We start from the raw sequence: 12,224 nt of genomic DNA, 5'->3' as shown, positions 1-12,224 counted from the left end.
CTTGAGTTACTTGTATTTTTTTACTTCAAGGCAAATTATCATCATTGGCCCATGCATGGTCCCCTCTTAGCTTGGTTCGTAAGTTTGGTTTTCTTTTATTCATTCATTTTGTTTCATTATGATATTCTACCCTGTTTCCCCCTATGCTGGTTACAAACAACTATTATACATTCTAAGGTGTCTTATATTGTTTTATATGATATTGCAAAATTTCTATTGCTGTTTTGAGTGCCTATAATTCATATGCATGTATACACACATATAATTTCTTACTATTATAATCTCAGTATACACAGTGACATATTGTGATTTATGCATGTGTATATATGCATATGTAGTGATGTGTATCAATGTTTCTTCTTTAACTAACTTTTAAGTTTTAAAGATCCAGCTATATTATTATGTATTGTTATGTGTATATGTGTATGATTTATCTTCTAAATATCACATAATATGCCAGCATGTGTTTGCAACTCATTTTGACTAATTTTTTTATTTTTTATGGCATTTTCAAATTATTTTTATTGCTATGGTTTTGTTGTAGTGTGTCTTAATAGTCAAAAGAACAATAATCCCTCTTTATTCTTTTTTTTCTAAAGTTGACTTGGCTATTCATGAAATTTTTCTGAACATAAATTTAAAATATGTCTAATATCAACGAATTTAAACTAAAGTATTGTTATTTATCTTCATTTAATTTTTTAGATGTTTTGCTAATGTAGATGATATCTTATTTTAACATATATTCTAGATGGATTATTGCTGGTAGAAAAACATGAATTAGAGTTTTTAAGTCTATTTTGAAACTTGCAAAATTGTAAATCTCTTATTTCATGATGTTTATCTGTTGATTCTGTTGGCTTTTTTCATTGAATTTTCAGATTTTATAATTTACAAATAATGGTATTTAATATTGTTTTCCTTACTTTTCTTTTTCTTATTATGATGGACAAGGTCAACTACAATTATAGGTATACAGACAGTAAAGAACTATATTAAACTATAACAACCTTATCTGGCTCTAGTCTTTAAAAAATGCATGCTGCATTTCCAGCGTGAGATTGTGAACTTCACACCAGGGTTTCTAGTGAAGGAATATAGGAAACTCAGATAGGTGATGTCCATGAAGAAAAGGTAGGGGCTGAAGGTGGGAACGGTCGTTATATTTTAAAGGAGGGAGAGAAGTTTGCATTAATTTGAAAAGTCATTCTCTTGAAACATTGATGGGAGAAAAGAATGCCACTGGTACTACTATGGCTTGTTGACATGTGGGATTAGTTTTAGTCTTGTTTTAGTCCTCAAGTAGATATTTTCTAGACATATTATTTTGTTGAATATTAACTATGATTATTAAAGTTATTGATTTAATGACATCTTAGAGTATTTGTAGCTTATTTTTAATAACATATATGATGTTAATCCGATTATAAAAACAAATGTAGAACAACTAGAAAACAGAGAAATATCATGTATATTTCTCTCATGTATATGTGTGTATATATATGTATAAAATTTGAGACACTTTTTAATCTAAGGTTTTCGACAAAGTCTTTGGGGTCCTCTCTGTTTTTCTCCATTTCTAACCTCTGATTCCCTCATTGTGTGCTTCTTTCTTGCACAGTTCTCTTTATGTGTCATGCGCCATAAGTATATTCTAGTTCTCAGGTCGTTATTTTAGAATAGTGATATCTCTTCAGAGGTCTATCTATCAAATCTCAGGGAAAACTTCTTTTTTTAATCATGTATACAATTCTGTACTAAGTAGTGAATCCTAGAAGTATTCTGTGACTTAGGACAGAAAGGAGTGATGAGTTTATGAACAACAGGGAGTAGGGAAATAGGGTTTCTCTAGGTGATAATAATTTTATCATCAGATAAATGATGGGAAAGGGTGCCAGATAGATGTAGAAAAAGTCATCTTTAAATTTTTAACATTTTGACATTTCTGGAAATGTATATATGTGCCTGTGTATGTAGAATTGTTATGACAATACATTGCTTTCTATCTTACATTATCACTTAGTATTTAGATATTAAAAATGTTCCAGTTTCCTTAAAAAGCTGTAATTAAAAATAGTATAATAGTCATAGCATATTTCTCATACTTTGAAAATCATTATTGAGATGATATACAATGACCATTTCTAAATTTTTAAATAATCATCAGAACAAATATTTAATGCATGTATGTTTATAATTTTTTTTCTTAAAATAGATTCTTCGAAGTTGAATTACTAGGTGAACTAAACTCCATAGTTCTCAATCTTATATATCATGACATTGTCACTGCCCCATATTAGTGCATATTTCACTGCATGTGTCCAGCATTAAATTCTAACCAAATTATGTGCCATTTTGATAGTCAAAAGTGTGTAAATCATTTGAATTTGAATATTTAAATTTTGGTACTTCTCTTTGTGATTTCTTTATTCATGCTTTCTATATATTCCTGAATATTTCAATTTTCTACTCAGACTTGTATAGACACTTTCTAACACTTGTCCTATTAAATCTTACTCAGATATCTGAAAAAGTGCTTGAATATGGGCTTATTTGTGCCTTTGCTTTAAAAAACCTTGTTTTACTTAAGGGTTCACGGGCAAAAGAGATAGGACATGTGTATAATAATAAAATACAAATTCGAGAAGCGGTATTCTCCAAATACTTTATATTATCTTAATTTATGGTTGGTTTTTATGTTTTGGTTCTACCATAGTCCTTCCAAAGTCTTAAAAAATTTTTACTAATAAATTTAATGTGATCTCCTTGCCTTTGCTGTGAAAAATTCAAGTTTGATTATTGCTCAGCATTAAGGTTATTAGCTGATTGAATCTGTATTTAAGGTTGATTCTGTAATTGCCTGGCTATACAAATCTCATCGTAGCCTGTAGAGATTTCAAGTGTTTATAAGACATTGAAAGAACATTTATAAAATTTAGAGAATATCAGGCAATTTAAAAGTCAGTAATTTCAATGTGAATTTTTAATGTTATAGTAAAACTCAATCTCATTGAAATAACTTCAATGTTCTCTATAGTCTTATGGTTCATATTTTCTTCAGGTTATTTAATAATTAAAATTCTTATATAGATATGAATAACATGTTCTTATACATAAAACATTATATTTGTGCTAAATTCATTTGTTGGCTTTGACTATGTTATGTGATTGTACTTATGGCACCAGGGGAAAAATCAGAGGTAGAAATTGAAAATGGTAGAATCATGTGCCATCTTTGAAAACTGTTAGTACATTTTAAAGTGAAGATAGAATTTTAAAAAATATAAAAACCTCTTCTAATTTTGCTTCTAGATCTTCTAATTTCACCTCCTTAAATTGCTATCTATTTACTTGAGTCAGCAAACCACAGACCCTGGTTGAAATAAGGAAATAGTAGACTGAAAGAATTTATTTTACTGTTTCATCAGAAATATGCATAGATAAAGAAACTTAGAAAGTTTATTTTGAATTTTTCTTCTCCGAGGTACAGACTATGTGTTATCAATATTTGCAATCGCTAATACATTGCATACAAATTAGGTATGTAATGTACATATATTATTGTGCATGGAATTAATTGGAGTGCTTTATTTGGAGGGACAGTTGCTACTTTTTTTTCCAGTAAATTGATAGCTTAAGTATTAATTAGTTTTACTAGTTAGACCAGGTGCTAGGTTTTAGCTTAATATTTCTCACAGAAATTTTATGATTCTAACCAATTATACTTAGATCTTACTATATCAGTGAAAGTGGCCTATCTCTTCACTTTCATTCTATGGTGAATGATTAATTGTAAAGTTATAGAAAGATGATGTTAATGTGAAAAATAACCCTATACATCATAATTTAAGAATATATAGACCCAGTTCCAAGTTATTTAAAACTGCATAAATACTTGGTTAATGACTTATTGTTCCTATTAGGGTGTGCCCACATATCCCATTGTTCCTTATTTTCTACTGTACTATACAGAACAGGACACATTTATTGTACTTCACTATAAAGGTTAATAGAGAAGCATTGATAATAATGATTTTTAAAAAGGAAACTATAGACTACACAGTATTGATATCATTACATTGAAATATTAATAAAGATGATTATGATGAGATAATGAGTAGTATTTGTAAATTTACGGTTTTCAAAACATTTGACATATATCAACAAATAATTTAACCACCCATATAAATTACAAATGTGAAATAGAATTATTTCAAATGCAAATAACAAAATCCAACTCATACTGGCATATATAAAAAAGGGAAGTTATTTCAAAGATACTGGACTGGCTCCCAGAAATGAAAGAAAAGCTTCAGAAATTAAGGCATTTCTGGAGATTGTAAGAACAAGAACCAGATACTTAATTATTGTTGAACTGTCTCTCTATGTAAAGTAACATGTCTTTGGGAAAGACATGTTGCTTTACATAGTTATACTTTAGTTTTGATTTTCCTAGTATGCATTTTCTATTAGGCTAGGCAAAAAAGAGCATAAAAGGTCTCAAAACGTAGCTTAAGAATTTTATAATTTTAGTGTTAGTAACTCCAAATCTGTAAATTAATTTATTGGTTGCCAAAAAAAAAAAAAAAAAAAAGAGCAGGTCAAGCTGAAATACATTGAAAGTCATCTTTACTGGTATCTGTAACTATGTGCAGAACTAGAATGTGAGGCCAAGTACTTTTCACCCTGAAATCATCATACACTTTAAGGCCATCTTTCTCTACTCTCTTAATGTCTGTTCTTAGACATTTTCATAAAAGAATACGTATTAACGAAACTCTGTTTCAGCTATATATTCTTTCAGCTCTAATGAACATTATATTTGCTAAATTAAAACATTTTTACCTGATATTCAATTTATCACATTTTCTTTTCACAATTGAATTCTAAGCTTATTATAGTGATCAATAGGAGTATTGGTGTTACAGGGATGGTGTGGTTCATTTACCCTGAAGAAGTTTCCAGAAGGTGAGGAGATATCATAATTTGAATTAACATAAGCTGGAGAACATGAGTGTTTTATGTTTCTTTCTCTTTTGGTCTTCCTTGACTGGGGGAAAATTCTAAAACCTCAGCCTATATCACTGTATGAAAAGGATAAAAAGGAGAGAATTTTAAGAAATCATCTTTAAATTAAAAAGAAAAGGACCAAAGTTTGGGAAAAGGTTGTACAGAGTGTGGTAGTAACCATGGACATCAATGTAAGAGAAATCCAGGAAAGGAGAAATTAGAGGGGTTTAAAACCACAAGTAAAGCTCCTTCCCTCTCACATGTCTTTCTTAGGAAAGCTCTCGCCCAGTACAGATTTATGCCCTACATATTTGGTGTTAGTGACTCTTAAAAACTCAGTAATATTGATTTGTTATATTCGCTTATGATTATTTGCTCTTTCTCTGCCATATTCAACACTGGTTAGCCATGGGTCCTTCAAGTCTCACAATTGGGTAATCCTTTAATTTTTAAAGGCTTTTATTCCTCTATTTGATTTTTAGTGAGTTACGATGCTGTTTGTCTGGTTGGGGCTGTGTGAAGGATCCAGGACATGGTTTACAATCACAAACACATTACTCTACAATAATTCAGTCTACTTCATCTTTTATTACTAAATCTTTGATGTATTTAAAAAGAGAGATTGGGCTTTTGAAGAAAAATATACAAAATATTTGAAGGGAACTTTAGAGATAAGCTAAATTCCATCCAGGCTGAAGAACAGTTAACAACTGAGGTTCCAAGAAACACAATGCATTTGTCAAAGAGAGTACTGTGAAATAGGATAAGAGCTAGGATTATTCAGGATTAATACTCAGATATCCTAATTCCCCCACCTAGAGCTTTAAAAAAAAAAATCATTTATTTATTTATTTATCTCTCTCCCTCACCCCAGCCCACCACCACTCCCACAACACCATTGTTAGTATTACAAGTAAGATCATACTTGAGGGATGGAAATTTAATTCCAGGAGGCTACAAGAAATTTGAGCAAAGGTGTATAGGAGAGGACAGAAATTTTGAGACAGATTTTCTTGTCTAAAATTACCATTAACTTTTATTAAGTTGACTCTCAGTAGAATTCTTCCCAAAGACATGTTACTTTAAAGAAGGAGCAGTGCTGTTCAAATAACCTTTGTTCACTGCTTGGTGAGGTAACGACTTATCCAAATTTAATTTTTATATCCTTTTGAGTATTTAGAAATGAGAAGAAACATTTAAAGATTATTGGGAAAACGTGAATTGGGTTCATTATATTGTTATTATTTTTCTGTTAATTGTCAAACACAATCTACCTTTGCCTATCCTAGGAGCCTTATTTTGAGAACAGTCCTCATCATTCTGAGTGTACTTGCAGAAAAGGCAAGCAAAAGATCATGCAAAAATCAATAGTTCCTTTTTTAGGTCATCTTATTTATGAGCAAGATGCACATGGAGGTCACCAAAGCAGAAGAATCAATAAGTTTGCAAATTTTACTTGGGCTTTCTTTGGCTACTGCCAAAGAATTCTGTGTGTTCTGTTTGTTTGAAGTCAAATGAATAAATGGAACATTTTTAAAAGGGTAGTAAATTGTCTTTCCTTAGAATTGCTTTTTCCTAAAAATTTTTTAACCTATTGAATTTAATAGCGTAATAATTTAGAATTATCTCTAACAACTAACTTTATATGCATTTAGTTAGTTCTCATTTCTATTTAGAGGGAAAGGAAATGAGCAGATTCCCTCATTAAAGAAGGCTAATATAATTTCACCAATATTTTCTCTACTTTTCCCTATATTTTGTGCTCTTCCATATCTGTACTACTCTGTGCCTATAAATATTTACTGACATCCTGACCTTTTAATCTTTAGCTACGTCCAACATATTGACTTCGACTTTTGGAGGTCTGAGCTGGACAATGATAAGAACAAGTAGGGACTAGTATTTTTTTAAAGTAACTAGGATTTCCTTGGATTTTATATATATATATATATATATATATATAATTTTATTATTTCTACTGATTAAAAAAGAAAAAAAAACCTTCCTGGGAGGTACCTATCTTCATTTGTAGATATTTTGTAAATGCTGAACATGGGTAGTAAGAAGCCATGCTGGCATTTGAATATACACATGTGTAATAACAAAACCTATAATCTTTATATTTTAAGAGAATTAACTGAAATATGTTACCTAATATGTTCATAGTTTGTCATGAAAATGGGTTACCATGTTCCAATAAGTTTTGTTTGGAATAAATAATTATATAGCAATCTCTTTACTGTTGGCCTTCTCAGAGCATTTGCTGTACTCATTGCCAAAGCAAATGTATTGTCAGGGTCCAGGTATGTACTATTTTCTAAATTTACTTGACCCCACAGAATTATAGAAGAGAAGTTATTAAGTTGTCATTTCTACTATGCTTTGAAAACTACACAAAGGAAAGTATTCAAGGGAGCCTGTTGCCTCATGATTATGCTCCTCAAGTCATAATAAATGTTCTCAATAGACACTGAATAATGAAAGTTTTATGAGTGGTCCTTTAGTATCCACCTACAAATCTCATGTACTGTGCATATGTGAATATAATCTTTGTCATGAAACACTCTTAAAGGGCTTGTTTACGAGCTATGAGAAAATGTTGTGCTAAACCTACTGGTTTGATTCTTAGATATTATGAGCTGTATTTGACAGACTTGGCCAAAAAGGAAGTAAAAACCATGAAATTATTGACCAGGATCTTGATATTGTGTTTTAAATTAACCTATGGTAATACATTCTACCCAAATGTCATATTTCTTCCTAATATGTTGCTCCAAAATAAATTTATAATTTCAAATTCCGAACTGTGAAAGTGCCAACCCAAGAAGAAATAATCATTAGAAAAATGTCTTCACTCAATTCAGTGTGCTCCAAAGTGTTGCCTTATATGGGTTCAGAAATATGTCCTTCATGTTCTTTCACTAAAATTGGCTTAACCACACTACTGCCTCTGCTGCTTCTTTCTCATAATACTGCTTCTCTGCTGGGCAAGCACTCTTCTACTTTGGTAGTTACTGATGCTTCCTCAGAATTCTTTCCAGGCCAACTCTCTGGATAACTCCCAGACTAGCTCAATAGTAGAAGACAGATGCCTTCCAACCAACAGTTGTTTGAATTATTTCCACATTTTAAAATCAGGACAAATCAAGTCTCAGAGAGAAGAATGTATCCCCTTTTTGCCCAGTTCTCATTTTCTATCTTCATTATCCTCTTCTCAGGATGACTGACTGTGAAAATAGCTCTTCATTTAAAATATGGGGTATGGTCTGACTCTATGAACCAACCAAGGCAATCAAAGTGGGCTAATTTCTGCATTTCTCTAACATTTAGGTTATTTAGTCTTACCATCATGTGTAGTACATTAATAGTGTGATACCATTTATCATATATAAATGTAAGAAAACACCAACACCACCATAAAACAGTTTTGCTTTTTTGATGGTTTCTCTTCCATTGTAAACAGAAGTTATCAGTTGTATATTACTTTCCTGCCCTTTTAAAGGTGCCTTTAAACTCCTGTGTGTCAAAGCATAAATGAACTGCTTAAATAATGACACATGTGTGGAAAAAAATTTCCTACAACTCCTTAAGAAGTAACAGGGATATCTTAAGCTAAATGTAGGAAAAAAAAATCCGAAAGCTGAATTGTTTGAATGCACATGCATAACTTCATGAAAAAACTATCTTTCTTATTAAAAAAAAAAAAAAAGATAAATTCCTGAACTCCACATACAGAGTGTCTGATTTAATAAGCATGAACTGGGCTTTAGGAATCTACTTTCAAGTATCACCAAGCAACTTTCAAACTGGAGATCTAGAAATTAAATTTTAGAAAATGTAGTCTTAAAAAATAAAGTAAGTTTCTGGAGTGCTGAATTAAATACTCATGGAAAAGTAACATTAATAAGGAGATCGTAAAATGTTTTAATCTGAATCATCTTTATTCAGATTCTTTTACTACATATTGACATTCTTCACGAGCAATAGGTTTGTACTTGTTTTGCATTGGCATAATCCAAAATACCTGTTCTGATACCTTTACAAATTTTCCATTTTCAAAATTTCAATAATAAAAAAAAAATCCTCTCTTCTCAAACAAAAAGAAAGCATGCTTAGAAAAATGAATACAATGTTATAATTAGACTACTGCAGTAGTGTCTTAGTTGCTATGCCAACCTCAGTTCTCTTTCTCATCCAGTCCATACTAAACACATTGATGTCAATTCCCCACTTTAGTCTCTGTTGGCATCCTCCAGCTCTAACATTCTTAGTGAAGTAATGCCCCAACATTAAAAGCTCTCTTTATTGACTACTGATATTTCCAACATTATTTTTCACTTTTATAAACAATTCACTTTAGCCAAACTCTTCTTTTAATTTCTCTTTAATGTTTCGTATATATTTCTAACTATGTATTTTCTCTTGAAATTTTTCTGCCTGAAAGTCACTTCTTTTATCTTAGTTTTAACCTGTCATTCAAAATCCATTGAAAGTCTCAATATATCTGTCTAAACACTATGTTTCACTGTTGAGTCTTGTATGGAATCCCAGTAGAATTTTTTATATGAGGTATTTAGGAGTTAGGTGATACCATTTATCATATATAAATGTAAGTATATGCATTCTAAGTCTTGCATTCTTTTCTTATTCATTTTCAGTCTGTTTATTGGAGAGTATTCATACCAAAATTTTTAACTTCTTTTCTTACTTCTTACTCATTATTGTATATCAAGTATTTGTGCCTAGTAGACAAACATTATGTATATTGAAAAAAAGTGGGTAAGTTACAATGGTTATATAAAAGATTATATTTTCTTTTAAATTTAATATTTATATAATATAATGCTCTTTATGGGAAAATAACACATTTTAATTTAGATGAAATATGAATGATGATTGTTTCTAAAATCAACAGAATTGTCAGTTTCTTCACAGCCTGGTTGGAAATTTGTAAAGGAACTATTTGTTTCAACAGCAAATGTTTTGCACTTGAGAAGTGTTAGCAAATCCTGAGGCATAAACATACACATTGGAATACGAAAGAAGTTTTGTCTGCAGTTTGTGTGTTATAGTTGTGGGAGTTGTTATGGCAGATGATACTTTTGCGTAACAAAAGCTGTTAGATTTTCTTGTATTTACTGCAAAATATGAATATGTATGCAGTTCATTTTTATTCATATTGGGCCATTTGATACATTTGAGACAGACCTTGTCTATGTGAACCTATGTAACTCACATTGAGCCAGATCTGTGAACTTTTAAAATTCCTTAGAATATACCAGATTGGTTCCCAAAAAGATGTGATTGACATTGAGCTATAGCCATCCAAAAGAGTTCTAGAGACTGGAGTTCTATCAGGAAGAGTACCAACATGGTTATTCAGAGAGAAGTTACAGTGTGGTGAGATTAACATTGGTGGTAATATAAGAAGTTTTCAGTGGACATGATAGCCTACACATAGATCTGTTATCTGCAAGAATTCGTTATATGCTACAGGAGGCAATAGAGAACAGAAGAATTATCTTTTAAATGGACTTGAGATAGTTATTAACAATGATGAAAGAAAAATATGTTCTTTAGTACAAGATATATTTTAAGGTTAGTGTGTGTATATATGTAAGTATATGTAAAACTTGAAAAATCATTATTTGGAGATGACGTTTTTGTGAAATTTTGAAAAGAGAACATATTTCTAAATTCCAGAGATAGGAGACCAAAAGATAAGACATTTGTCTAAATTAAAATATTTTTGAAATTCATAAAATAATAAATGTAAGGTACAGATATGTGCAGCAAATGTTTATACTTATTGTATAAGAATTTTATTCAAGTATTTAAGTTCTTACAACCTCAATAATTAAATGAATATAAAAACAATAATATGACATCTAAGGAAATTTCAAAAAATTACATATTTGATCCTTTCCTCAGAAAAAGAATTTACTTTAGATTAAAGGAAAAGTGTTAAGCAAATCTCTTGGACCTGAAAATATATCGAGGTTTTTATTATTACACTATTGTATTTATTTTTGTTACTAAAGAATATCAGGAGATATAGAGTTCAGGTCGTTAAACAAAGAACTTATTTTTGGAAAAAATAAATCAGATTATTTAGGTTCTTAAATAAAACCAGACATAAATATTTTAATATAAGGGTATATAGCTTCCTAAACATTTTAATGCATAAATGTATACATAAATAAGGTATGTGTTTGCATTAAAGAGAAAGCACAGTTCTTAAACATACAGAAGTTTATTGTTTGTTCTGTTGTAACCTCCGTATTTTCTCTCTAATATTGTCTTTGTCTTTAGTGTTAACACTGTATGGATTATCATGCTGTCATATTCTACATCTAAAATGTAAACCTTTATTTTTTCATATTTATGAAATATGCTTAAGATGATCACGTGATGCCATAAAGCATGGCTAGTGTAGGAATTTATGTTATAAAAAACTTTTTATTCAAAAGTTTTAGTTTACGGTCTCACTCCAACTATAAAACCCAGATTATTATTCAGCATTTAAAATAATAGCTTTCTGGTGTCAATTTACATAGATATTTTAAAATAATCTTGATTATTTATGACAGTTTCTAAATCTAAATATTATTGGATTTTTATTTACACATTAACATGAACAAAGGTTATAAACCTAGAATTCACTGAAGAGAAGTTATACCTTATACAAACATGTGGAAAATGATGAATTATATTTGTCATAGGAAAAAATCCAAGTTAATATAAATTGTTAAAGAGCAAAAAATAATTTAAAACAATAATCAACATAAAAAGAGTTCAATTAAGTAAAATTGAGCATTTCCTATATTTTTATAAAATAATCCTTTTTAGAAAATTTAGAAAGAAACATCAGTAATGGCAATCCTACCACTCAGAGATAAACACATTTAACATGCTGCTATAGAGCTTTCTAAAACAATGAATAGTTATATAACTAGGGTGACCGTATCTAGTGTGTGAGATGAATTGCTTGATTTACAGCAAGAGAAAACAAAACAGTACTAAAACATTAAAAAAAATATTACTTGCTTAACTAGTAGTTTGTAAATAGAGAGTTCCAGTTTTGGTTAAGAAGATTTATGAAATCAGGGATTGGATAAGTGTCTATGATTTTCCTGAATTTTTCGTGATTTCAACTTCAATGTCATATCTTTTGAATTTCAACTAAAGGTAGAAAGAGAGCAGGTACTCAATGT

General features: G+C 30.1%; 1 long non-coding RNA gene across 1 annotated transcript in view; it reads left to right on the top strand.

Moving 5' to 3' along the window:
• LOC118603907 overlaps positions 1-227 on the top strand; it is a 70,479-nt gene extending 70,252 nt beyond the window's left edge. The window contains exon 3 of the long non-coding RNA XR_004951468.1: positions 31-227. This is a non-coding gene — a long non-coding RNA (uncharacterized LOC118603907). The remainder of the gene's footprint in view (positions 1-30) is intronic.
• Positions 228-12,224: the final 11,997 nt, after the last annotated feature.

The sequence above is a fragment of the Rousettus aegyptiacus genome, unplaced genomic scaffold (genome assembly GCF_014176215.1).
Source record: "Rousettus aegyptiacus isolate mRouAeg1 unplaced genomic scaffold, mRouAeg1.p scaffold_m13_p_6, whole genome shotgun sequence".
NCBI classification, from domain to species: domain Eukaryota; kingdom Metazoa; phylum Chordata; class Mammalia; order Chiroptera; family Pteropodidae; genus Rousettus; species Rousettus aegyptiacus.
This window is presented reverse-complemented; position numbering and strand designations above follow the sequence as displayed.